Genomic DNA, 26,203 nt, shown 5'->3' with positions numbered 1-26,203 from the left:
CCTAAGTTTTTTTTTTTTTAATTTTTTTCAATGTTTATTTATTTATTTATTTTTATTTTTATTTTTTTTAAATTTTTTTTTCAACGTTTTTTATTTATTTTTGGGACAGAGAGAGACAGAGCATGAACGGGAAGGGGCAGAGAGAGAGGGAGACACAGAATCGGAAACAAGCTCCAGGCTCCGAGCCATCAGCCCAGAGCCTGACGCGGGGCTCGAACTCACAGACCGCGAGATCGTGACCTGGCTGAAGTCGGACGCTTAACCGACTGCGCCACCCAGGCGCCCCTCAATGTTTATTTATTTTTGAGAGACACAGAGACAGAGCGTGAGTAGGGAAGGGCAGAGAGAGAGGGAGACACAGAATTCAAAGCAGGCTCCAGGCTCTGAGCTCTCAGCACAGAGCCTGACTCGGGTCTCAAACCCATGCACCGTGAGATCATGACCTAAGCCAAAGTCGGACGCCCAACCGACTGAGCCACCCAGGTGCCCCAGATCTTTCTGAGGTTTTAACTGTGGATCTTACAGTCCCACTGTAGATTATCTTTGTCGGGAAGCCCTTTCTTACTTTAAGAATAGTCTGCTGGCTGGGAAGGATGTTCTGAACCCTTCCTTGAAATTGCACTCAAAAAGTGGCTCATTCTTTAGTTTACCTCTCTAATCTCTTAATTACAAAGGCAGCTAGAAGAAGCCAGCTGCTTCTTCAACATTCTACCTAGAATTTCCTTAACTCATTAAGTATATATTACATTTCCCATGTTAACTGTAGGTGCTAGTTTTGCCACACTTTACTATATAACAAGGGTATCCTTTTATTGAGTTTTCAATAGCATTGTCCTTACTTGCCTTTAAACCCTTGTGGACAGCCTTGTTAAGGCTTTTTTGCTTTCATTAAGTCTCCTCAGTGCCCTTTAAATATGTGAATACAACCAGAAGGGTCCTCATCTGTTCTTTGGCTGTACTAGAATTGTTCCCTAACCTGGTGGTTTATCATAATTACCTAGAGGGCTGATTGAAACATACATTGCTGGGTACCACCCTCAGAGTTTCTGTCTCAGCAGTTCTAAAATGAGACCTAAGAATTTGTATTTTTAACAACTTCCCAGGTGATGCCTATGGTGTTAGTTTGAGGACAAGGCTGAGAATCACTGATTTAAAACAGGGTTTGGACGTACCTGGGTGGCTCAGTTGGTTGACTCTTGATTTCAGCTTAGGTCATGATCCCAGGGTCGTGGGATTGAGTCCTGTGTTGGACTCTGTGCTGAGCGTGGAGCCTGCTTAAGATCCTCTCTCTTTCCCTCTGGCCTTCTCCCTGCTTGTGCTCATGCTCTCTCTCAAAAATATGAAATAAAATAAAACAGGGATTGGCACAGGAATCTATGATGCTATGTCTATGATGTTGCTGTTCACTGCTTTTCTTGATGGGCCTAGTACAGTCTTGGGCACAGAGTTGCTGTGTGCTGAAGGTTGGACAGTAGCTGTCAGCCTTGCCTATCTTAGGTAGTTATGCTGTGCAGTTTTTTTGTTGGTGTGCCATATTTGATCTGTCCCTGATATCTTTGGAGTTTTTCTGAGAAATGGAGCAATATATGCAGCATTAATTTATTAAAATAAATTCTATTTGTTTATTTTTTAATGTTTTATTTATTTTTGAGAGAGCACAAACGGGGGAGGGGCAGAGAGAGAGAGAGAGAGAGAGAAAGACAAAGAAAGAAACAGGATCTGAAATGGGCTCTGTGCTGACAGCAGTGGGCCCAATGTGGGGCCTGAACTCACGAACCGTGAGATCATGACCTGAGCCAAAGTTGGATGCTTAATTAACCGACTGAGCCACCCAGGTGCCCCCATTTTTGGTTTTTATGCTATTCTTTCTGTTAGTCATTGCTTTTATTATTTTTTTAAAAAATTATACTTAGATCTCTTCTCTACTCTGAAATTATATTTTGAAACTTTCCCATGCTTTCTTGATCCATCTGGAATTTGTGTTAGTGCAAGGTATAAAATGGGATCCAACTTTTTTCCCTCAGGTGATTGTTCTAACACTGGCATCAAATAATCTATCTTTGCTATGGGAAATACTAATATTTTAAATTATGTATATAGTTGAGTCTGTTTCCAGCCTTTGTTTTGTTCTAACAGAGGCCTCTGTGAAATTACTGTGATTTCTAGGTCAGGGAATAGTTCTATCAGTTTCTTTATTTTGAAGTTCTGTACAATGTTTAGCATATGGAAGGTATTCCAGTGTTTGAAAATAAAATGAGTAAGTCAACAGCTTAGGGATATAAGCAGATCTTTGTGCATATTATTTAATTTGATTATTCTATTCAATTTCTTTCTTTATTCTTATTTTACACTTGGATTTAACCTTGGTTTTCTGTTTTTATTTTACTCTTTTTGGCTTTATTGTGAGGTGTTATTTTTTGTACTTGATGAATGGGTATTTGTTAACTTTGAGTCTGTTCTTATTAATCTATTTTTGGATTTAAATTGTTAAAAACTAACAATATGGTTTATCTGTATTAAACTTGCATGTGCAAATTTGCATATGAACCTGATGCGGGGCTCATTCTCATGACCATGAGATCATGACCTAAGCCAAAATCAAGAGTCAGATGTTTAACCGACTCAGCCACCCAGGCACCCCTATAGTAAATTTTAATATACGATGGGTAAATTTCTTCTTATTACTTTTCTGACAAATATGTTAAGAGCTTTGATAAATTATAAAAATGACAAATACAACAAAGGAAAAATAGGAAAAAGCCAGACACAATTCATAACGAAATACACATGGACAACAAATATACCTAGCTATCTTCACCAATAATAAGGAGAATTCAATGAAAAATAAGGACTAACTTCTCTTTTTTTTGCCCGTATACTGTTTCTAGCGGATAGTTTGAATTACAAGCTATGCAAAAAAAAAAAAAAAAAAAAAAAAAATCCCATCATTAATCGTAAGAACTTTTAAATGCCTATCAAATACATTCACACAGAATTTAATAGGATCTGCATTTTTAGGAGATACACACGTCTTATCTAATAAGTCAGATTCTTGTGTTATCCCAGACACGTCTTCATTAGTCCTTTTGTACTATTACGTTTAAAAAAAATTTTTTTTAATGTTTATTTATTTTTGAGACAGAGAGAGAGAGAGACGGAGTGTGAGGGGGGAGGTACAGAGAGAGAGAGGGAGACACAGAATCTGAAGCAGGTTCCAGGCTCTGAGCTGTCAGCACAGAGCCCAACATGGATGGGGCTCAAACTCATGGTTTCATACTAGATGTGCTTACTGTGATAGTGTCTACCACTTCTGACTTTATAACATTTTTAATGTAATGTTTATATTCAAACAAAATGAGCAGCATAATGGATTAGATGGTGTGAATATGAGACAAAAATACTTAAAAAGCAATCTCTGTTAAAGCTTTTTTCCTAAATTAATTTTCCTATATTTTGAATAATTTTATATCTAGAATTCATTTTTCTTATGCCATGTTACCTGGACATTCCATTTTTGACCAAAGAAGAATGTTCAGTCTCTAAAGAACCTACAAAATTAAATCAGTTTACGTGTAATTAATGTAATCAAAATTAGTGTTACTGTTTTCAAGCAGAAGTTGAGGGAAGAACAAGTTCTGGACCAATTAGTCAATAGAGCCTAGACCACATTGTCTCCTTTTCTCCTTTTGTCCTCTTTAATAATAGCATCATTGTATAGCATGGCTGGTAGTTGGTGCTGTCAGTGATCCACCTTTATCCCCTGGGAGCTTCAGTGTGCTTGAGTTAGTGTTTGCATCTCCGACCAGCTGACTCTTCTTGAAAATGTAGGAAGCCATACTTCCGATGCTCTGGCGGCCAGGCCGGAAGCGCTGTGAAATTAACACTCCTGTGTGTAGCCCTCGGCCACTTAACTCTTCAGGGGTTGCTATTGTACAAACACTACAGCTCATCCCTGGGATGGGATAATTCTGAGATATTATGCTTTTTATACTGTTTTCTAGAGCCTTTCTGAGGGACTAGGCTCACTCTGGTAGCTGGTTTGAGAGTGCAGTTTATAGGCTGCCTTCCCTTTCTTATACCACTTCTCTGTTTCTCTGTCGTAGTTTCCTGAATTTCAGAACTAATTTACTTTTGAATCCTGTATGAGGTTTTGCTTCCAGGAATATTTAAACTAAGACATCATCTCTTAGGGGATAGTGTGACCAAACTTCAATGAGAAGTTTTGTTTTTCAGCAGTTTTATTTTTCAACATATATGAATTGCCATACTTTTTTCATCCTCGCTGCCTGTATTGTTGGAAAGGGAAAAAAAGGAAAAGAGAAAAAGAGAAAACAAAGGAAAAGAAAAAGAAAAGCTAGGGGCGCCTGGGTGGCTCAGTTGTTGGGTGACCAACTTCGGCTCGGGTCATGATCTCACAGTTTGTGAGTTCGAGCCCCGCGTCGGGCTCTGTGCTGACAGCTTGGATCCTGGAGCCTGCTTCCGATTCTGTGTCTCCGCCTCTCTCTGCCCCTCCCCTGCTCATGCTCTGTGTCTCTCTGTCTCTCAATAATAAATAAATGTTAAAAAAAAAAAAAAAAGAAAAAAAGGAAAAGAAAAGCTCTAGCATTGTCTAATAAAGTGTGAAGAGAAGGGAAGTGTTAGTCTCTGGATGAGGTTAATTCAGGTGGATTATTGCGTTTAATCATTACAACAATCCTCAGAAGTCATAGCCATTATTATTATTCTTTGTTTTAAGAAATGAGGGAAACTGAGTGCAGAAAGATTAAACTGACTTCAGAGTAACATCACACGGGACAGAATTCAAACCCAGTTCCATTTCAAACTTGCGTCCCAAACCAAAGGCTATATTCTTCCTCTTTGTTTTCATTTCAGTATTTAAAAATATTTTTTTAAATATTCTTAACATATAGGAAATTAGGAAAATAAAATTGTCTGTATTTGCCATCCACTTTTAACAATATTTTGTTACTTTTTGCTTTGGATCTTATTTTCTTTAAGAAATAAACATTATAGATACAGTCGAAGCCCATCTACCTATTGCTACTCCTGTCTCTCCCCTGTTTACCTCGCTAGAGGTAACTAACCACTAGCCTGAGGTTAGTATCATTTTCATGCCTATTTTAAACTTTTATTTTATATATATATATATATATATATATATATACATATATATATATACTAAGTATGTATTTCGTATATATAGTAATACCTATAAATATATAAATATAATTTATAAATATCTATATCATATAAATATAAATATTTATAAATGTAATTTATAAAAGATATAGTAATACATAGAAATATATAACTAATGTATAAATATATAAATAAATAACATTTATATATTAAATATAATTTATGAATATACAAATAAATAAAGAATATAGTAGTATTAAACTGTGGGTTTAAACAGATTGCATCACACATAAATATCAATCTACAACTTGCTTTTTAAACCTCACTTATCTTTATGACATTCATGTATCTGTGTGTTCGTATATATAGCTCTAGTTCATTCATTAAAATTGATGTATAATATTCTCATTATGAAGATTCTCCAATTTATATACTGTTTTTTTTCTACTGATGAACATTTAGATTATTTGTTTTATTTTATTATTTTATTTTATTAAGTTTCATTTTAATTCCAGTATAGTTAACATACAATGTTATATTGGTTTCAGATGTACAATATAGTGATTCAACAATTCTATCCCTTACTCAGTGCTCATCATGTTAAGTATATTCTCAATCCCCTTCACCTATTTCACCCATCTCCCCACCCACCTACCCCTCTGGGAATAATCAGTGTGTTCTCTATAGTTAAGAGTCTGTTTCTTGGTTTGTCTCTCTCTCTCTCTCTCTTCTTTTCCCCAAAATATGGAGTGCTTCACAGATTTGTATGTCATGCTTGCACAGGGGCCATGCTAATCTTCTCTGTAGTGTTCTAATTTTAGTATCTGTGCTGTCAAAGGGAAGCACTATTTGTGGTTTTTTTGTTCTTACAAATAATGCTACTATGAACATGATGCAGTACTGCATTCATTTCTCTAGGGTTATAACTAGAAATGGAATTTCTGGTTTGTAGAATAGTTATATCTTCAGATTAATTAAATGTAGCCCAGTTGCTCTCTAAAACCAGGTGTTTGAAGGGTCCTTCTGCTCTATATCTTCTCCTTCACACTTGGTATCTTTGGACTCCTTAATTTGGCAACCGGATGGGTATAATTCTATATCCTACCTTAATTTGCATTTACTTAATTACAAGTGAGATCTACCATCTTCTCCTGTGTTTATTGGTCTATTCATGTCTTTCGGTTTTTTTTTTATTAGGATTTCTTTTGTTTATTGATTTATATTTTGTAGTTACCTTTAGTTTGTAGTTTGGCTTCTGATCAACAAGGATTAGTACTATTTGGCACCTGTCAGTTTGATAAAAATGTCCTTTTTTTGGTTAACTTTTCTGTATGGTTTTGTGTCTCTTCTAAGCACTGTATACCTTGATTAAAAAAAGAAAATCCAGTCTGATGTTCTTTGTCTTCTAGAAAGTGGTTTTAATTGGCTAATCTACATTTATTGTACTTGTTGACATCTGGACTTAAAAATTTTTTGTTATATTATTTTGCTTTTAATTTTCTTTACTTTTTTCCTTCTTTTCTGCCTTCTTATAGATTTAAAGATCTTATAAGTCTTTTCTTTTAATGGCTAACTTAAAAATTTTTGACATAAATACTTAAATATTCACTTTATAAAAAAGCACAAAGTTATTTAGCATACTTCTTCTACAAAACAGGCAAGGAGGAATCAAACACCCTCTGTCATCTTACTCTCAGCTAAAATTTCAGTTTCACATGTTTCTTTTTTAAGTTTTTCATTTTTAAAAACCTGCCAGTACCTAATACTACTTGTACTATATTTAGAGATCAGAATCTTTTTTTTTTTTTTTTAACGTTTATTTATTTTTGAGACAGAGAGAGACAGAGCATGAACGGGGGAGGGTTAGAGAGAGGGAGACACAGAATCTGAAACAGGCTCCAGGCTCTGAGCTGTCAGCACAGAGCCCGACGCGGGGCTCGAACTCATGGACCGTGAGATCATGACCTGAGCCGAAGTCGGCCGCCCAACCGACTGAGCCACGCAGGCGCCCCGAGATCAGAATCTTTAAAAGAAAAAAATCTGTAATAAATTTTATGAACAACTTTTGCTTTCAAGTGTACATGAGAGATGAATTGTAAAATATAAAACAAAATTTGGGATTTCATTTCCTGAAACTTTCTGATTGAATAACCTGAAAACACTCTTATTAAGAAATGCTAGATTTGCAACTATGTGAATGGAACTAGAGGTTATTGTGCTAAGTGAAATTAGAGAAAGACAAATATATGACTTCACTCATATGAGGACTGTAAGAGACAAAACAGATGAACCTAAGGGAAGGGAAACAAAAATAATATAAAAACAGGGAGGGGGACAAAACAGAAGAGATTCATAAATATGGAGAACAAACTGAGGGTTATGGGAGGGTTTGTGGGAGGGGGGATGAGCTAAGTGGGTAAGGGGCACTAAGGAATCTACTCCTGCAAATCATTGTTGCACTATATGCTACCTAATTTGGATGTATATTAAAAAAACAAAATAAAATTATAAAAAAAAAGAAATGCTAGGTGAAATATAGCAAACATCCTTTAAAAAAAGCTTTTTTCTTAGGGAGAATTTTGAACATACAAAAGTAGACATAATGGTGAAATGAACTCTTACATACTAATCACTCAGCTTCAATAGCCCTATTACCTGAGCCATTTCTGTGCCATCTGCTTTCTCTGTTATGGTGTTATTTTAAAGCACATGGTAGACACCATATCATTTCTTCCATTATTTCAGTATTCACCTCTACAATATAAGAACGCTTTTTTAAATTAAAAAATTACAATACCTGGGGGCATCTGGGTGCCTCAGTCGGTTAAGCATTCCGACTTTGGCTCAGGTCGTGATCTTACAGTTCATGAGTTCGAGCCCTGCACTAGACTCTGCACTGACAGTGCAGAGCTAGCTTGGATCCTCTGTCTCCCTCTCTGCCAGTGCCCTGCCCTCTCTCTCTGTCTCTCTCTCACACACACATTCTCTCTCTCTCTCTCTCAAAAATAAATTTAAAAAGCTTTACAAATAAAAAATTACAGTTCCTTAATATCTTTATATATTCAGTAAGCAATCAAATTTCTGATTGTCTGATATGTCATAAACGGCTTTTTCAAATGGCATTGGGTATTTTTTTAAACTAGGATCCAAATAAGGTCCACACATTGTGACTTTATAGTCTCAATCTATATTTTTCCTACATCTCTTCTCTTCTTTATTTTTAACTCCACTAGTTATAATTTCCCACAATGTAGATTTTGCTGATAACCTTTTCATGGTATAGTGTACTGTGGTCCTCTGTTCTCTGCATTTCCTATAAATTCGTATTTTATAGACTTGATTGTATTCAAAATTTTCATACTGCCAGAAAATAGTTTCTTACATGTTCTTGTTTTATTAATTCTACTTTTTCAGTTGACTGCCTTCCAGTCCTTTTTATAGGATCCTTCTAAATTTCCCTTTCCCTTGTAAATTGGGTTTTCTATAGCATGTTTTCTTCCATTCTTTACCTTCATTGAATGTTGTCTTTCCTAAAGGTATTACATCACATCTACCCTAGGGTCTAGAGGAAGTATTTACATTGCTACTTCCATAGCTCTTTATTATCCTGATACAAAAAACAAAAATCTTATCCTTTGAGATTAATATGATACAGCTTATATCCTCAGTCCCTCCTGTTATCCTTTGCTGCTCTTTTCTTGCCTATTCCTGTGTTATTGAGAATTTTTGACATCTAACTTGGTTTTCCTTTATACTCCTTTTTCTGACATTTTCATGAGGTTATATTATTATCCAGGTGAAGAACTCACCTAAAGACATGTTAAGGTTTCTTAGTATATATTTGACTCTGCAGTGTCATCCACATTTTATAGCAGTACTGCATTCTCATGATGTCATTCGAATTAAACCTTGTTATTATCTCAGATTGGTAAACTGTTAATGTTACCAATTTCTGCTCATATTCTCTGGTATTTTTAGGTCTTTTATATTGCATACCTGTGCTCTTGATCCTGTCCGTGTCCATCCTAGGGCTAACACCTTGCTTCTTTGTTTTCCCTTTCTTTCTTTGGTATTATCACTGTTTGCCCCCTCTGGTAGCTTAAGAATTATGCTTTAGCTGATTATGATTATGATTATGATTATTATTTGTTCTCTTCTGCTCTTTGACCATTAGCAGCTACCCTTTCTCTTTTCTGCTCTTCACTCTTTTCTTTTTTTTTTTTTTTTAACATTTATTTATTATTGAGAGACAGAGAGACAGAGCATGAGCCAGGGGAGGGGCAGAGAGAGGAGGAGACACAGAATCTGAAACAGGCTGCAGGCTCTGAGCTGTCGGCACAGAGCCCAATGCGGGGCTCGAACTCACAAACCGCGAGATCATGACCTGAGCCGAAGTCGGACGCTCAACCGACTGAACCACCCAAGGGCCCCAGCTCTTCACTCTTAAAAATAGCCATGCCACCTCGATTTCCTTATTTCCTAATTATTCTCTTAATTTTTTCCCCAGATATTTCATATACATTGGTTTGAAAATCAGATCACACAGAAGAGCTTAAAATGCAAAAACAGTTACAATGAGAAGTTTTATTCTTCTGACTTCAGTCCTTTTCTCCCAGAGAAAGTTAGCTTTGACTGTTAACTTTTCGTAGTTCAGTCTGTTTCACCTATACCAATGTTTCCTTCCCCTTCTCCTCATATGTATTCATTTCACTGTATTTGATGTCTTTGTAACTTAAGGTAGTATATTATAACTTTATTTCTTGTTCCAGAAACCGTAGACAATATTTGTTGATTTCTTACTTTCTAGGATTAATGTACCTTTACCAAGATTCTCTTTAGCTACCTCTTGCGTTCACTTCTCAGCGTTAAGCATTTGTATTTTTATGTCAAAATGAACATTTACATTGAGTCTAGTAACGTTAATGGGCACTTTAGTTCTTTGTAGGCGATTCCAAATTTGCAAAACAGTAACAGTGTTATATTGAGGATTATTTGTTGTAGAGCCAGGAGCATACTGTAATTTCATTCTCATTCTTGTCAAGTTTTCTTCCATCGGAATTACCTTTTTTTCCCTTTTTTTTCCCTGTTATTTTCCTTTATTATATCCTCTGTGGGTGTGTTGTGTTGTGTTGTGTTGTTTTGTATTGTTTGTTTTTAAGTGCTTCATGGCAAGCAGTCTGATACCACTTTTTTCTGAAGTCTTCCTTCCAGAGTCTTCTCGCTGGGCTGAGTGTGCTTCAGGCCTGCTGCCCAGCTGTCTGTCATCATGTGACTTAACTACTTCTTTCCAGGGTTGGATCTATTTTCTGGACCTGTTGTCATCTTTTTGATTTACTCCTTTGGTTTGGTTGGTATGTCTTAAGAAAGTAACTTCTGAAATGCTGCCTTTGAGGTAAACTTTGAATATTCGGATGTTTGAAAATTACTTTATTCTGCTGGGTAAGAATTCTAAGTTGAACACCATGCATGAGATTAGAAGATTCAAAATAATAGTATAGAATGAAAGGAAAAGCCTTTGTGGGAGGGGTCTTTACCCTTCCCATCCTTTATCTATGGTAGTCTTTTGCTAATTTCTTAATTGCTAAATTCAGTGGATTTTTTTCCCTTTCTTCTATCTTATTTAACCTCTTCACAATATTTGATAATTTGTCTTGTGATACTCTTTTTATTTCTTTTTTAAAAGGAACTCTATTTTTATTAAAATTTATACAGAAAAGAACAATAATCAGAAGTATACAAATGGCACAAAGTGAACACTTCCAGCTTTTCTCCTACTTCTCGACTGTTTCAAGAATCTGCTACATTCCTCTTTATGTTCTCCCATTTCTGACAGTTATAAATAATTCTTAAATGTTTGGGTTTAAGAATTTGATATCCAACCCTCTTTTTATCTTATATATCTTACATCTGGGCATCATGTATACTTTATGCCTAATGACTTTGGAATCTCTCACAAAAGCACATAATGTTTTTCTTAGCCTTTGGAAATCTAGCTGCCTATGTGGTATCTCAGTCTGGGTGTCTTATTGGTAACTGAGATTCATTATGTGCCAAACTGAATTCATCATTCCTCCACAGCTATTTTTCTTCCATATGTCCTACTCTGTGAATTCTAAGACTGGACACCCAGCCTCCCAAACCCCAAACCAAGAAATTATTCTTAATTCCTCATATATGAAGCTGATTACTGCGAATCTTCCTTTTAATTGTCTTATAGGTGCTTCATATTCCAGATATCTAAAATCTACTTTCCTGGGGTGCCTGGGTGGCTCAGTCAGTTGAATGTCTAACTTTAGCTCAGGGCATGATCTCATGGTTCGTGGGTTGCAGTCCCGCGTCAGGCTCTGCACTGACAGCTCAGAGCCTGGAGCCTGCTTTGGATTCTGTGTCTCCCTCTCTTTCTCTGCTGCCCCCTGCTTGTGTGCTCACACGTTCGTTCTCTCTCTCTTTCTCTCTCTCTCAAAAATAAAATTAAAAAAAATCCTATTTCCTTTCAAACTTACTTTTGTTATCTATCTTGGTGCGTAGCATTACTTTTTTTATACCTAGTTGCTTAGTTGGAAATCTCAAATTCAGGTTGATTCCTCCCTTTCTCTGAATGTCCAGTTGGTAATTAAGGTAGGTTTATGTGGTAAACCTATGTGGTACACAGTCCTGTCCTTTTCCCCCTGTGTATTTGAATATTACAGTTCCTGCAACACTTTATGTATTGTTTTATATCTGTCCACATTATTTCCTTTCCCTTCAGATGAAGAGCTTTTAAGGCAAAGGATTGTCTCTTTCTTTTGGAAAATGTTGAATGTGTAAATGAGTGTTAAGTAAGTTGCGATAAAGTCAGGTGATACAATAATATGTAAACAGAAAAGTGATGGAATACATTTAGACTAGAAAATTTGACATGAGCGAGCAAGTTTAAAAATTCCAGAATTTCTCTTAACAAATCTAATACATACCTGTTTTATCTACATTTTGGCTGAATTACTCCTAAAATACCTTTGTAAAGAGAAGGGAAATATATGAGTAAGTGCAGTATAATGACATTTTATCTTCTTTTATTAAGGATTCATAAAGTAGAATTTTATATTTTACTGTATCACCAGGAAATTTCTATGACAGTTATAGATTACTGTGGTATACTTTCCAAAATCGGCTTCATTCTGTGAACATTGGTTTTAAGTTTTAAGTGATTTTTTTCTACTTTTAATTCTTTATAATTAATAGCGAATAATGGAAACCAACATACACTTAAAGGAAATATAGCTAACTTCCAACAGATTAATTAAACATATTCCAGATATTAGCAATTAGCAATCAGTACTAAAATGTTTTATGAAATGTATATCAAAGTGGTTTTAACGTTAGCCTAGAGGCTAATTAAGACATTTTTAGGGGCACCTGGCTGGCTCAGTCAGTAGGGCATACAACTCTCGATCTCAGGGTTGTGAGTTCAAGCCCCACATTGGGCACGGAGCCTACTTTAAAAAAAATTTATTTTTTAAATAATATCATATCAAAGAAAAATCCTACTTAATGAAAGAGGTGATAGAAGCAAAAACTAAGGGAAATAATACTGACACCAAAACACGGGTTTTTAGAAAAAGGCCCTCTTACTTTAGATGGGAGTGTATATATAATAAAGCCAATTTCTTAAACTGACAAATAACTTAAAAGTAGATGAGACTAAAAAATAATTGATACTTCTTGCTGTTCCCTTTTTAGCTGTCTTTCCTCAAATGTTAGTTTAGCCTTTGAGGAATGTAGGGAAACAGAAGAGTAGGTACATTATGCCTGAAGCATCCTCCTACCGTAGTTCTTAGCCAACGTTTCTTTGTCATTACCATAGGAAATTCTGTCTGATAAAAAATATCCAAGCCCTTTTTTAAACAATAGTTGCTGATAAGTAGATCCAAATTTTTACTAACTGATGATTTCTGTTGAAGACATGATGTTCCCAATACCATTGACAAGAAGCTCAAATTGGACTTTCTCTGCCCTTGTGCAATTCATGTTATGTAACTTTTCTTGGCTGTCACTATACTTGGATGTTTGATTATGGTTTAGGGAGGTATTGCATTAGATATAATTGGCCAAATGTGAACTTTAAAAGTATGTTTGGGTAGCCAGATATCTGGTAGAAACTGATCAAACTAAAGTAGGAATGAGAAGAGGTAAAGACAACAAAACTTTGTTTTGATGCTAACAGCTATCTGGGGGAATTGTTTTACATTTTCTATGTTTCTTCTAAGAATAGATGTACTTTTAAAAAAACAGTTTTATTGAGATGTAATTCACATACTGTACATTTTGCCCTTAACCGTACATTTTTGTTTTAAATTGAAGAAGCAAAACTAGAATCTGTGTGAATGGGAATAGTGAGAAATTGTATTTAGACATCATTCTCAACTGCATTCCTGGGATTAACCCCTCTTGGTCTTGATTTTCTGACTTTTTTATGTGTTACTGGTTCCATGTTCTATTGTTTTGCGATGTTCTTGAGAAACATTTGCCTTTTGTGATACTCACATCTAGCTTTGACATCAGAGTAATGATTATAAAATAAAATAATTTGGGAAGTATTTCCTGCTTCTCTGTTTTTGGTAAGAGTTTGTATAGAATTGGTATTATTTTGTCCTTAAATTTTGGCAGACTTTACCAGTGAAGTGATTTGGCCTGGCGTTTTCTTTGTGGATAGATTTTTAATGAAAAATTTGATTTATTGAACAGATATATGTATGATACAATTCATGTTTTCTGTTTTTTTCTATATCAGTTTTGTTAAAATTACCGGTATAAATCATTGTAATCCCTTTTCCACTTAGTATCTATAAGATCTGTAGTGATATTCGGCTTTTATTCCTGCTATTGATAACTCATGTGTTTTTTTTTTTTTTCCTTTCATTTTTGATCATTCTACTTAGAGATATAAATCTTATTAATCTTTTTCTAAAACTAACTTTTGGTTTTATTGATTTTCTCTGTTTTCTCTGCTCTTCATTACTACTTTCTTCTCTTTTCTCTGGTTTCTTTTTCTAGCTACTTAGGAAGATTATTGATGCCAGATCATCTTTCTTAACATAAGTACTTAAAATACACATTTCCCTTTAAACATCACATTAGCTGTATTTCAAAAATTTTATTTTTTAACAGTTTTTCTTCTCTTATTTTTTTTTTTTACTATGTAATAACATTTTTATTTATTTCTCCAATAGCCAAGAAATAAAGTATAAAATTGTTTTCTCCATTTTCTTTGGAGAAATTATTGAGAAATTTCAATTATTATTTTAATGTTTATTTTTATTTTTGAAAGAGAGAGAGAGAGCGAGTGAGCTTGGGGAAGGGGCAGAGGCAGAGGGAGACACAGAATCCGACGCAGGCTCTGGGCTCTGAGCTGTCAGCACAGAGCCTGATGCAGGGTTTGAACTCTTCAACTGTGAGATCATGACCTGAGCTGGTTCTTTGAAAAGATCAACAAAATTGGTAAGCCTGTAGCCAGAAATCATCAAAAGAGAGAGAGAGAGAGAGGGAGAGAGAGAGAACTTGAATAAACAGTATTAGTAATGAAAGAGGAGAAATAACAATCAACACCACAGAAATACAAAGAATTGTAACACAATATCAATATTATGAAAACTGAATATTATGAAAACCTGTCTATGCCAATAAATTGGACAATCTAGAAAAAATGGATAAATTCCTAAAAACCTATAACCTACCAAAACTGAAGCAGGAAGAAATAGAAAATTTCAACAGAACAGTTACCAGCAATGAAATTGATTCAGTAATCAAAAAACTTCCCAAAACAAAAGTCTAGGAGCAGATTTCTTCACAGGTGAATTCTGTCAAACTTTTTGGGTTAATACCTATTGTTCTCAGGCTATTCCCCCAAAAAAAGAAGAGGAAGGAAAACGTCATTGAGGCCACTGTCACCCTGATACCAAGACCAGAAAAAGATGTCCCCAAAAAAGAGAGCTATAGGCCACTATCTTTCATGAATATAGATGTAAAAATCCTTAACAAAATTTTAGGAAACCGAATCCAACAATACATTGGAAAAATCATACACCATGGCCAAGTGGGATTTATTCCTGGAATGTAAGCGTGGTAATATATTTACAGAACAACCAGTGTGATATATTGCATTAGTAAGAGAAAGGATAAAATCCGTAAGATCACTTCAATAGACACAGAGAAAGCATTTGACAAAATACAATATCCATTCATGATAAAAATTCTCTGCAAAGTAGGTCTAGAGGGAACATACCTCAACATAATAAAGGCTTTATATGAAAAACACACAGCCACCTCAGTGGTGAAAAACTGAGAGTTTTACCTCTAAGGTCACGAACAAGACAAGGATATACACTCTCACCATTTTTATTCAACATAGTACTGGAAGTCCTAGCCACAGCAGTCAGACAACATAAAGAAGTAAAAGGCATCCAAATTGCTAAGGAAGAAGCAAAACTCTAACTCTTGGCAGATGACTTGCTACTATGTATAGAAAACCCTAAAAATGCCAACAAAAACTACTAGAACTGATAACTAAATTCAGTAAAGTCACAGGATGTAAAAACAATGGACAGAAATCTGCTGTGTTCCTATATGCTAATAATGAAGCAGCAGTAACTAAAATTAAGAAAACATTCCATTTATAGATGCACCAAAAAATAAGAAAATACCTAAGAATAAACTTAACCAAAGAGGTGAAAGATCTATACTATGAAACCGTAAAACACTGATGAAAGAAATTGAAGATGATGCAAAGAGGTGGGAAGACATTCCATGCTCATGGGTTGGAAGAACAAATATTGTTAAAATGTCCATACTTCCCAAAGCAATATATAGATTTAATGCAACCCCTATCAAAATACCAACAGCATTTTTCAAAGAACTCAAATAAACAATTCTTAAATTTCTTTGGAACCACAGAAGACCTTGCATAGACAAAGCAATCTTGAAAAAAAAGAACAAAACTGGTGGCATCCTTCTCCCAGATTTCAAGGTATACTATGAAGCTGTAGTAATGAAAACATGGTGCTGGTATAAAGATAGACATATAGATCAATCGAATAGAACAGGAAACCCAAAAATAAACCCAGAATTATGTGGTTAATTAATCTTTGACAGAGAAGGAAAGAATATACAATGAGAAAAAGACAGTGTCTTCAACAAATGGTGTTGGGAAAACTGGCCAGCTACATGGAAAAGACTGAAGCAGACCACTTTCACCATACACAGAAATAAACTCAAAATGGATTAAAGATCAAAATGTGAGACCTGAAACCATGCAAATCCTTGAAGAGAGTGCAGGCAGTAATTTCTCCAGCATCAGCTGTAGCAATATTTTTCTATATATGTCTCGTGAGGCAAGGGAAAGAAAAGCAAAGATAAACGGTTGGGACTACAAAAAAAAAAAAAAAAAAAAAAAAAAAAGCTTCTGTACAGCAAAGGAAACGGAGTCTTAATTTATAGACTAGACTGGCATATGATATAACTTAGTATTCCATTTATTCCATTATTCCATTTACACTTGAAAATGATGTACATTCTGCAGTTATTAAGTATATTGTGATGTAAATGTTTAGTTGGTTAATGATGTTCAGGTCTTCAGTATTCTTTTTTTTTAAGTTTATTTCTTTTTGAGAGAGAGAGAGAATGAGTGAGGGAGTGGCAGAGAGAGGAGGAGAGAAAATTCCAAGCAGACTCTGTGCTGTCAGTGCAGAACCCAGTGCGAAGCTCGAACTCACAAACTGGGAGATCATGACCTGAGCCGAAATCAAGGGTTGGACGCTTAACTGACTGAGTCACCCATGCCCCTGGATCTTCAATATTCTTATTTTTTTCATCTGTTTTACTTCTGTTAATTCCTGACAGAGCAGTATTAAAATTTCTAGCTATTAGAGTTGTTTTGCCTATTTCTTTCTTTACTTTTCTGCTTCATGTGACTTGAAACTATTATTACATGCATATGAGAAGTCTAATATATACATCTATTTATTGTAGTTTTTTTTTTAATGTCCTGTTTTAAAAGCTGTCATGAAGATATTTTTTTCTGGAATATTATATGACCTTTTACTTATTGGTTGGTTATCTATCTCAAATTAATATTTTTGGGTATTGGTGTAAGTTGGAGGTCAAGATTGCTTTTTCTTCTTGCCACTTAATAGCCATTGACTGCCATACTTTTACTGAAAAGACTGACATTTCCACCAAAATGCAGTTGACCATATTTGTTTTCAGTTAGGTTATCTTATGTGAGGATATTTTTCTCAGCTCTATTTGTTCCTTTGGTCTATTTTTCTATATTTTTTTTAAATATGAAATTTATTGTCAAACTGGTTTCCATACAACACCCAGTGCTCATCCCAACAGGTGCCCTCCTCAATGCCCATCACCCACCCTCTCCTCCCTCCCATCCCCCATCAACCCTCAGTTTATTCTCAGTTTTTAAGGGAGACTCTTATTTTTCTGTATTTATGCCAATACCAACTTGACTTAATTATACTAACTTCACAGTAAATCTTGATGTCTGGTAATGTAAATCCTTCCAGTTGGCTCTTCTAGATTGTTTTGACTCTTGTAATCCTTTGTTTTCCATGCAGATATTAACTTGTAAATTCCCATAACATAAGCTGCTAGGATTTTAATTGGGACCGTGTTGACTCTATATATCAATTTGGAGAAGAGATGCTACCTGAGCAATATTGAGTTTTCCTATAGTCTTTTTTTTTTTTTTTAAAGTTTATTTGTTTTGAGAGATAAAGTGCAAGTGAGGGAGGGGCAGAGAGAGCGAGAATGCCAAGCAGGCTCCACACTAGCAGTGTGGAGCCTGATGGGAGGCTCAAGCTCTGAACTGGGAGATCATGACCTGAGCCAAAGTCAGACACTTAACCTACTGAGCCATCCAAGCACCCCCAGTTTTTCTATACTCTTATATCTGTATGTTCTATTCTTCCATTATTTAACTGGCCTTTATTTTTTCTAGCAGTGTTTTATAGTTTTTATTAGAGTTATTACAGATATTTTAGTAGATTTATTCCTAAACACTTGACTCTGTTACTATTGTTAATGATGCTGTTTTTAATCATCTTCATTTTTAAATTTGTTTCTGGTATATGAAAATCAATTAAATTTTGTATATTGATTTTGTATGCACTATCCTTTCTAACTTCATTTAGTAATTGTTATATTCTTTTTTTTTTTTTAATTTTTTTTTCAACGTTTATTTATTTTTGCGACAGAGAGAGACAGAGCATGAACGGGGGAGGGGCAGAGAGAGAGGGAGACACAGAATCGGAAACAGGCTCCAGGCTCTGAGCCATCAGCCCAGAGCCTGACGCGGGGCTCGAACTCGCGGACGGCAAGATCGTGACCTGGCTGAAGTCGGACGCTTAACCGACTGCGCCACCCAGGCGCCCCAGTAATTGTTATATTCTTAAAATTTTTCTGCATACATAGTCATATCATCTGTGAATATATCAGTTTTACTTCCTCCTTTGTAATCATTATACCTTTTATTTCCTTTTCTTGCTTTATTGTGCTGGCCAGTACCTCCACTCAAATGTTGAGTGATGGGCAACCTGACACTTGATTTCAGCTCAGGTTGATCCCAGGGTTGTGGAATTGAGCCCCAAGTTGGGCTCTGTGCTAAGTGTGGAGCCTGCTTGAGATTCTCTCTCTCCTTCTCTCTCTCCCTCCCTCTGCCACTCTCTGCCATTTATGTGCATGCTTGCTCTCTAAAAAAAAAAAAAAAAAAATTTATGGGTGCCTAGGTGGCTCAGTCACTTGAGTGTTTCATTGTTGGCTTTGGCTCCAGTTGTGATCCTGTGGTCGTGGGATTGAGCCCCACAACAGGCTCTGTGCTGAGCATGGAGCCTGCTTAAGATTCTCTCTCTCTTCCTTTGCCCCTCTCTCCCGCTTGTGCTCTCTCTCCAAAAAATAAAATAAAATAAAATGAAGATAAAATAAAATATTAAGTGGAAGTCATGATTATAGTCATGCTAATTAAGTTTTTGAGTTCAAGAAGCATGAGATCAATATTTAACCATTAAGTATTTTAAGTTCTTTTATAGTTATTTTTTATAAGAATGAGGAAGTATGCTTTTATAGCTAGTTAGCTGAGAGTGTCTAATCACAAACCATTGTTGAACATTATTAGAGTTAGTTTCTACACTTATCGAAATGATCATATGTTACTTTCTCATGTATTCTAATAATATGATAAATTCTGTTGATTGATATTTTAATGTTAAAATAGCTTTGCTTTTTTGGGGTACACTAACCCGGTTAAGATTTGTTAGTCTCTAAAATATTACTAAATTTAATTTGCTAGTATTTTGTTCATTATTTTTTTCATATATGTTTGTAGGAAATATTTACATATAATTTTCTTTCCTTGTCACAACTTTATTACATTTTGGTATTATGTTCATACTGTACTCTTAAAATATGTGGAAAAGTGTTTTGTAATTTCTATTTACTGAAATAGTTTGTGTAAGCTCTTTTTTCATTCTTCAGATGTCTGGAAAAATTCACTAAGAAAGTCAATAGGCAATGAATTTTCTTTGTGGAAAGGTTTTAAGTTAAATATTCAATTTACTTAATAAATGTTAAAAGTTTGAAATTATATCTTTCTTCCTTTTTCAGTGTTTTTTCCTTCCTTTGTCCATTTTGATAAAGTTGTGTGTTTGAGAAAACCTTTTTTCAAATATTTCAAGCTTATTGGAGGATGTTCCTATATTGACATACATTTTTAGGGACACCTGGGTGGCTCAGTCGATTAAGCATCTGACTCTTGATTTTGGCTCAGGTCATGATGTCATGGTTCATGGGTTCAAGTTACCTTCCTTAACTTCTCTCTACCTTGGTTTCCCCTACTGGCAACCATTGATAGTAATAATGTCAATCTCAGGGTTTCTGGGTGGCTCAGTCAGTTAAGCATTTGACTCTTTGATTTCGGTTCAGGTCATGATCTTACTATGGTTTGTGAGTTGGAGTCCCGCATTGGGTTCTGAGCAGACAGTGTGGAGCTGCTTGGGATTCTGTCTCCCTCTCTCTGTACCCCTCCCCTGCTTGTTCTCCATCTCTCTCTTGAAATAAATAAAAATAAATTTAAAAAACCTATATATTTTGGGGAGCCTGGGTGGCTCAGTCAGTTGAGCGTCCAACTCCGGCTCAGGTCATGATCTTGCGGTCTGTGAGTTTGAGCCTCGCGTCGGGCTTTGTGCCAACAGCTCGGAGCCTGGAGCCTGTTTCAGATTCTGTGTCTCCCTCTCTCTCTGACCCTCCCCTGTTCATTCTCTGTCTCTCTCTGTCTCAAAAAAATAAATAAACATTAAAAAAAATTAAAAAAACATATTTTTAATATTGTAAGCTCTGCTAATGATGTCTACTTTCCAATTCTTGATATTGGCCCTTTATTTTCTCTCTTTTAAAAAAATCAATCATTTTAGTGTTTTAGCAGTTGTATTAATGGCTTTTTTTAAAAGCCAACTTTTTGTTTTTCTTTTTGTTCCCCCGCACTGATTTCTGCTCTTAAATATTTGTCCTTCTATGGTTCTTAGCTTAATTTGTTGTTCTTTTCCTAATTTCTTGGTATAAAAGCTCATTCTATATTTTGTTTAGCCTTCTTTTCTCACATATGAGTTTAAGACTAAATATCCTAGTAAACACTTTTATTGCATTTCTTTCATATTTTTACCATTTTTAAATTAAAGTATTTTTTGATTTCTTCTTTACACCATTTGCTCTTTAAAAGTGTGTTGCTAAATTTCTGAATATGTGGGAATTTTCTAATCATTTTTGTTATTGATTTTTAGTTTAATCCCATTGTGATAAGAGAACATACTGGTTAATAAGTACATGTTGTGGAGGCACGTGGATGGCTCAGTCACTTAAGTACCTGACTCTTGATTTCAGTTCAGGTCATGATCTCAGGGTTGAGAGCAAGCTCCGGTTGATGAGATGAAGCCCCGACTGATGAGATCGAGCCCCATGTTGGGCTCTCTGCTGTCAACAGGATGCTTCCTTGGGATTCTCTCTCTCTTGCTCCCTGTCTCTGCCTCTCTCCTGCTTGCATGCTCTTACTCTCTCTCTCTCAAAATAAATAAATAAAGATAAAAAAGTACACGTCGTGATACTTTTGTAAGTCGTCATAGTTTCCATAATAGATTTTTGATTTGAACACTGTTAGTAAGTTTACATCAGTTCAAATGCAGAGCTTTGTATTTTTTAATATATTTTTTCTTTTTGACTGAAGTTATTAAGGATAACATGATTTTACAGAGTATTGAGTGTTACTGATTATCTTATGTCCTATTTTGCAGTTTAAAGCACTTCTTTATTAATTCTTATTAAACTAAGAGTGTTGTTTCAGAGAATAAAAAGAGTAGGTAGTGATTAAGGTCGCTTTCACTTTTTTATGTTATCCTCTAATGTTGTTATTTCTTCAATATTTTTAAGAATTACATAAATTAGGGGCGCCTGGGTGGCTCAGTGAGTTAAGCGTCCGACTTCGGCTCATGGTTCATGAGTTTGAGCCCCGCATCGGGCTCCATGCTGACAGCTCAGAGCCTGGAGCCTGCTTCAGATTCTGTACCTCCCTCTGTCTCTGCCCCTCCCCTGTTTGTGCTCCGTCTCTCTGTCTCTGTCTCTCTGTCTCTCTCTCTCTCAAAAATAAACGTTAAAAAAAAAAAAAAAGAATTACATAAATTAATCATAGTATATGCAACATTAAACCAACATTATGGGTCTTATATAGATAAAATGGTTGCTTGCTCCATTGTTCATATTTTTAATATATTCCTTTAGTATTTATTGGCAATTGCTTTATGGTAGAACATGTTTGTTTTCAGAAATTTTCCGGGTACATTTGAAAAGGATGCATTGTTGGTGTCCTCTTTTGATTGTATTTTTCAGTGAAATATAAGGAGTGGAAAGTAAGAGTTGGAATGGCAGCTTTGGTGGTAGAGGAGTAAGGATAAGGTATGAGGTAGTTGATTAGAAAAGTGGGAGAGTACATGGATTAAGGAAATAAAGTGATAAATAGTAGATGGTAGGTGCACAGCACTAAAGGCCCATTTGAATTTAGAGTTTATGAATTTCAAGATAGACCAATCTCAGTGCATGTGTGTTTTCATCAGCTGTATTTATATATATAGGCAGAAGTTCTGAGTATTGAGTCAAATGTTGAACTGGTTTAGAGTTTCCTTACCATCTTTGGTGTTCTGACCCTTTATTTTGACTTCTATGAGTTAAGCGTTCTTAAAACTAAACTATCTCTTCTCAGAAGATTATTTTAATATGAATGTAGGCATCTCTAACACCAATGAAATTTCTTCTTTTATTCTTAAATGTTTTATTCTGGTCTGTTTTCTTTTTTCTGCCGTCTAGAGCTCTTGGAGTTCCTGGATTGATGCTCCCTATTTAGTTTTTGCTCATATTTCTTTCTCTTGATCTAGGAAACTGGGAGTTTGTCTTGACTTTGTCTTCCAAATTATTTGGTCTCCAGTTGTGTTATTCAGTGTTTCCATTGAATTGTCATTTTTTTAAAACTTAACTATTTTCATTCTCTTCTCCTTTTTAGTGATCATCTAATGATGCTTTATGTTTTCAAAAATTCTGAATCTCTCTGAGGATACCAAGGAGAATTTTTATTTATTTTATTTTATTTCATTTCATTATTTATTTATTTACTTACTTACTTACAGAGAGCACGTGTGCCTGCAAGCAGGGGGAAGGGCAGAGAGAGGGAGGGGAAGAAAGGCGGGGGGGGGGGGGGGAAGAATATGCCAAGCAGGCTCCATGCCCAGCCCAGCTCGGAGCCCAATGTGGGCTTGATCTTCCAACCCTGAGATCGTGACCTGAGCTGAACTCAAGAGTTGGACACTTAACTGACTGAGCCACCTAGGCAATCCCCAAGGAGAATTTTTCAAAATATTCTCTTCCCTGTATTTGTTTCTTCTGGTGTTAGTTTTGCTGTTCATTTTTGTCCTCCTCTTTTATGCTTTCTTCCTATCCCCCTTCACCTCCAGTGTGTGGTCATCCTTGATTATCTTGGCATATTTATTCTTTTTGTATGTGTGTGCAGAAAACTTTAATGCTTATTAAAAGCCTTCTTCTGTGTGTATTTTATCAACGTTTATTTATTTTTGGGACAGAGAGAGACAGAGCATGAATGGGGGAGGGGCAGAGAGAGAGGGAGACACAGAATCCGAAACAGGCTCCAGGCTCTAAGCCATCAGCCCAGAGCCCGACGCGGGGCTCGAACTCACGGACCGTGAGATCGTGACCTGGCTGAAGTCGGACGCTTAACCGACTGCGCCACCCAGGCGCCCCATCTTCTGTGTGTATTTTAAATAGAATCTATTTATTTCCTACACTTTGTTTTCTTTGCCATCTGTTCCTGTCTACTTTTTATCTTCCATCAGTTCTTCAAAATTCTTTCTGATTTTGCTGATAGCACTGTTTCTTATTTTTCCAAGCTATCATGAATTTATTCACATAAACTTTTTATTTTACTCCTTTCCGTCCTTTTGGCTACCGTTGTCATATCTTTTGCTTTTACATCTATTACAAGTTTTACCATATGTTATTATCATTATGTTTTTAAACAATTGTTAATTGTCTTTTAAATAATTCAAGAAAGGGAAGAAAAATGGAATGTTATAGTTACCCACATATTTACTGTTTTTGACTTCTTCATTCCTTTCTACAAATCTGAATTTGCATCACTTATCATTTGCCTGTAATCCAGAGAACTTTTTTTTTAAGCATTTCTTAAAGTTTTTTGTTGTTGTTGTTGATGTGTACTCCCAGTATCCATTTATCTGAAAATATATTTGTTTAGCTTAAGTTTTAAAGGTTTTTTTTTGTGGACTATAGAATTTTAGGTTCAAATTTTAGCTCCTTTTCCTCCCTAGCAGCATGTTGTCTTCTGGTCTCTATTGTTTCTGATGAGATGTCAGTTGTATGTTTTATTTTAGCTCGTCTGTATGTAAGTGGCTACTTTTAAGACTTTTCTCTATGATTTTTGGCAGTTTGACTATGATATGACTATATGGGGATTTTACTGAATGGAGCTACATGAACGATTTTATTCATGGTTTGATTTTTTCAAATTTAGAAAAAACTTAGCCAGTATTTTTCCAAATATTATCTTCTGTCTTGTTCACATGTGTTAGATTGCTCAATATTGTATAGGTCATATGATTTCTATGTCTTCATGCATTTATCTTTGATTCTTTTGCATGTGTATCGTAGTAAACACATTTTAAAAAATCCAACATTTGGGTTTGCTGTCAGTCCCATTTCTATATATTTTATCTCTTGACTCTACATCACATTTTTCTTTATGTTAAATAGATTTCACTTGACTGTTGTCTCTTGTGGATGATATCTTGTACAAACTCTGGGCAGTGTGGATTTTAGTCTTTCTTTGAAGTGTAGGGCTTTGTTCTAGCAGGGACTTTACCTTGATCCTGTGGAGACTTAGTTTTAGGCTTTGTTAGGACTGTCCATTTCAGTTTTGCCCTTATTTCTGATATGTGGTTCTTATTCCTCAAGTGCAGTTTTTCTGGAGGTTCAGTGAAAAGCCTGAAATATTTACCAATTCCTTCTACATCCAAACTCTGATTCTCCAGAATCAGATAGCTATTGAAATCTCTTCCTATATCTTTTAGATTTTTAGTTGTTGCCTCTCCCTGGGCTTTTTGGGTTTTCATCCCATGCATGGGAATACAGGAGTGAGCCCCTCAAGATTCTCTTTTTTTCTGGGGTACCTGGGTGGCTCAGTCATTTGAGCGTCCAACTTCAGCTCAGGTCATGCTCTCACGGTTCATGGGTTTGAGCCCCACGTCGGGCTCTGTGCTGACAACTTGGAGCCTGGAGCCTGCTTCAGATTCTGTGTCTCCCTCTCTCTCTGCCCCTCCTTCCCACCCCCTGTCTCAAGAATAAATAAACATTAAAAAAATTTAAAAAAAAAAAGACTCTTTTTCTTTCCAGGATTTCTGCCTTCAGTTTCTATCTGTTTACCACCTCCAGAGTTTGTTCCCTGATTCTTCCAGCCAGCAAGACTACAGCTTTGTATATAATAGCTCTGTCCTTTTCTCCAGCAACTATTGGGTACTACAAAGACTGTGTAGTTTCCTTAGGATAAAAGATGGATAGATGTGGGGGCACCTGGGTGGCCCAGTCAGTTAAGCATCAGACTTGTGATTTTGGCTCAGGTCATGATCTCACAGTTCGTGGGTTTGAGCCCCATGTTGGGCTCCATGCTGTCAGTGTGGGATTCTTTCTCTCCCTCTCTCTGCCTGCCCCCTGATCTCTCTCAAAATAAATAAAATACACATTAAAAAAAAAATATGGGTAAATGAGGACCTCCTTCACTGTTTTTCTTTCTCTCAGGGGTCAGATCCCCTGTAGTTGCTGTATCTGCTTTTGTTTGCTTGGCAATGCCTTCAGTGTTTTTAAGATGTTTTTCCTAGACTTTATAATTGTTACCAGTAAAGCATATGGGTTTGTATCAAAAGCATCCAAATCAGAAAGGAAGAAGTAAGTATGTATACACACACACACACACACACACACACACACACACACACACACACACGTGAATATTATTCAGCCTTAAAAAAGGAATAAACATTATTTGCAACAACATGGATGAACCTTAGGGGCAAGTAAAATAAGTCAGAATGACAGATACTGCATGGTACCACTTACATGTGTAATAAAAAAAAAAGTCTAACTCTAAGAAGCAGATAGTAGAAAAGTCTTGCTAAGGACTGGAATTTGGGAGAAATTGGTAAAAGGCTATAGATTTTTGGTTATAAGATAGGTAAGTTTTGGAAATCTAATATAACATATTGACTATAGTTGAGAACATTGTATTGCATAATTGAAATTTTTCTGTATTGTATAATTGAAATTTTCTAAGAGAACTTAAAAAAAAGTAACTTCATGAGGTGATGGATATGTTGGTTCAGTGATGGGGAGTCATTTCACCGTGTATACAGTGCCAATCATGTTGTATATGCTAAGTATCTCACAGTTTTGTCAATATAGT

At 35.6% G+C, this 26,203-nt stretch overlaps 1 protein-coding gene, 1 long non-coding RNA gene and 1 other non-coding gene across 7 annotated transcripts in view; 2 read left to right on the top strand and 1 right to left on the bottom strand.

Annotated features, from left to right (window-relative positions):
- Nucleotides 1–26,203, top strand: part of JAK2 (Janus kinase 2) — a 164,498-nt gene that overhangs the window by 58,132 nt on the left and 80,163 nt on the right. The gene's annotated exons all lie outside the window — the stretch shown is intronic.
- LOC112868752 (U6 spliceosomal RNA) lies at nt 5,878–5,985 on the bottom strand. Its single transcript, XR_003224348.1, has one exon. It is a non-coding gene; the product is annotated as a U6 spliceosomal RNA (small nuclear RNA).
- Nucleotides 18,572–25,813, top strand: LOC147574690 (uncharacterized). Its single transcript, XR_015243411.1, has 2 exons — nt 18,572–23,276; nt 23,500–25,813. It is a non-coding gene; the product is annotated as an uncharacterized LOC147574690 (long non-coding RNA).

This window comes from Puma concolor, chromosome D4 (assembly GCF_028749965.1).
Source record: "Puma concolor isolate L17-30 chromosome D4, mPumCon1.1.hap2, whole genome shotgun sequence".
In the NCBI taxonomy this organism is placed as follows: domain Eukaryota; kingdom Metazoa; phylum Chordata; class Mammalia; order Carnivora; family Felidae; genus Puma; species Puma concolor.
Note: the sequence above shows the minus strand (reverse complement) of the source record. Positions and strands in the feature narration are given on the sequence as shown.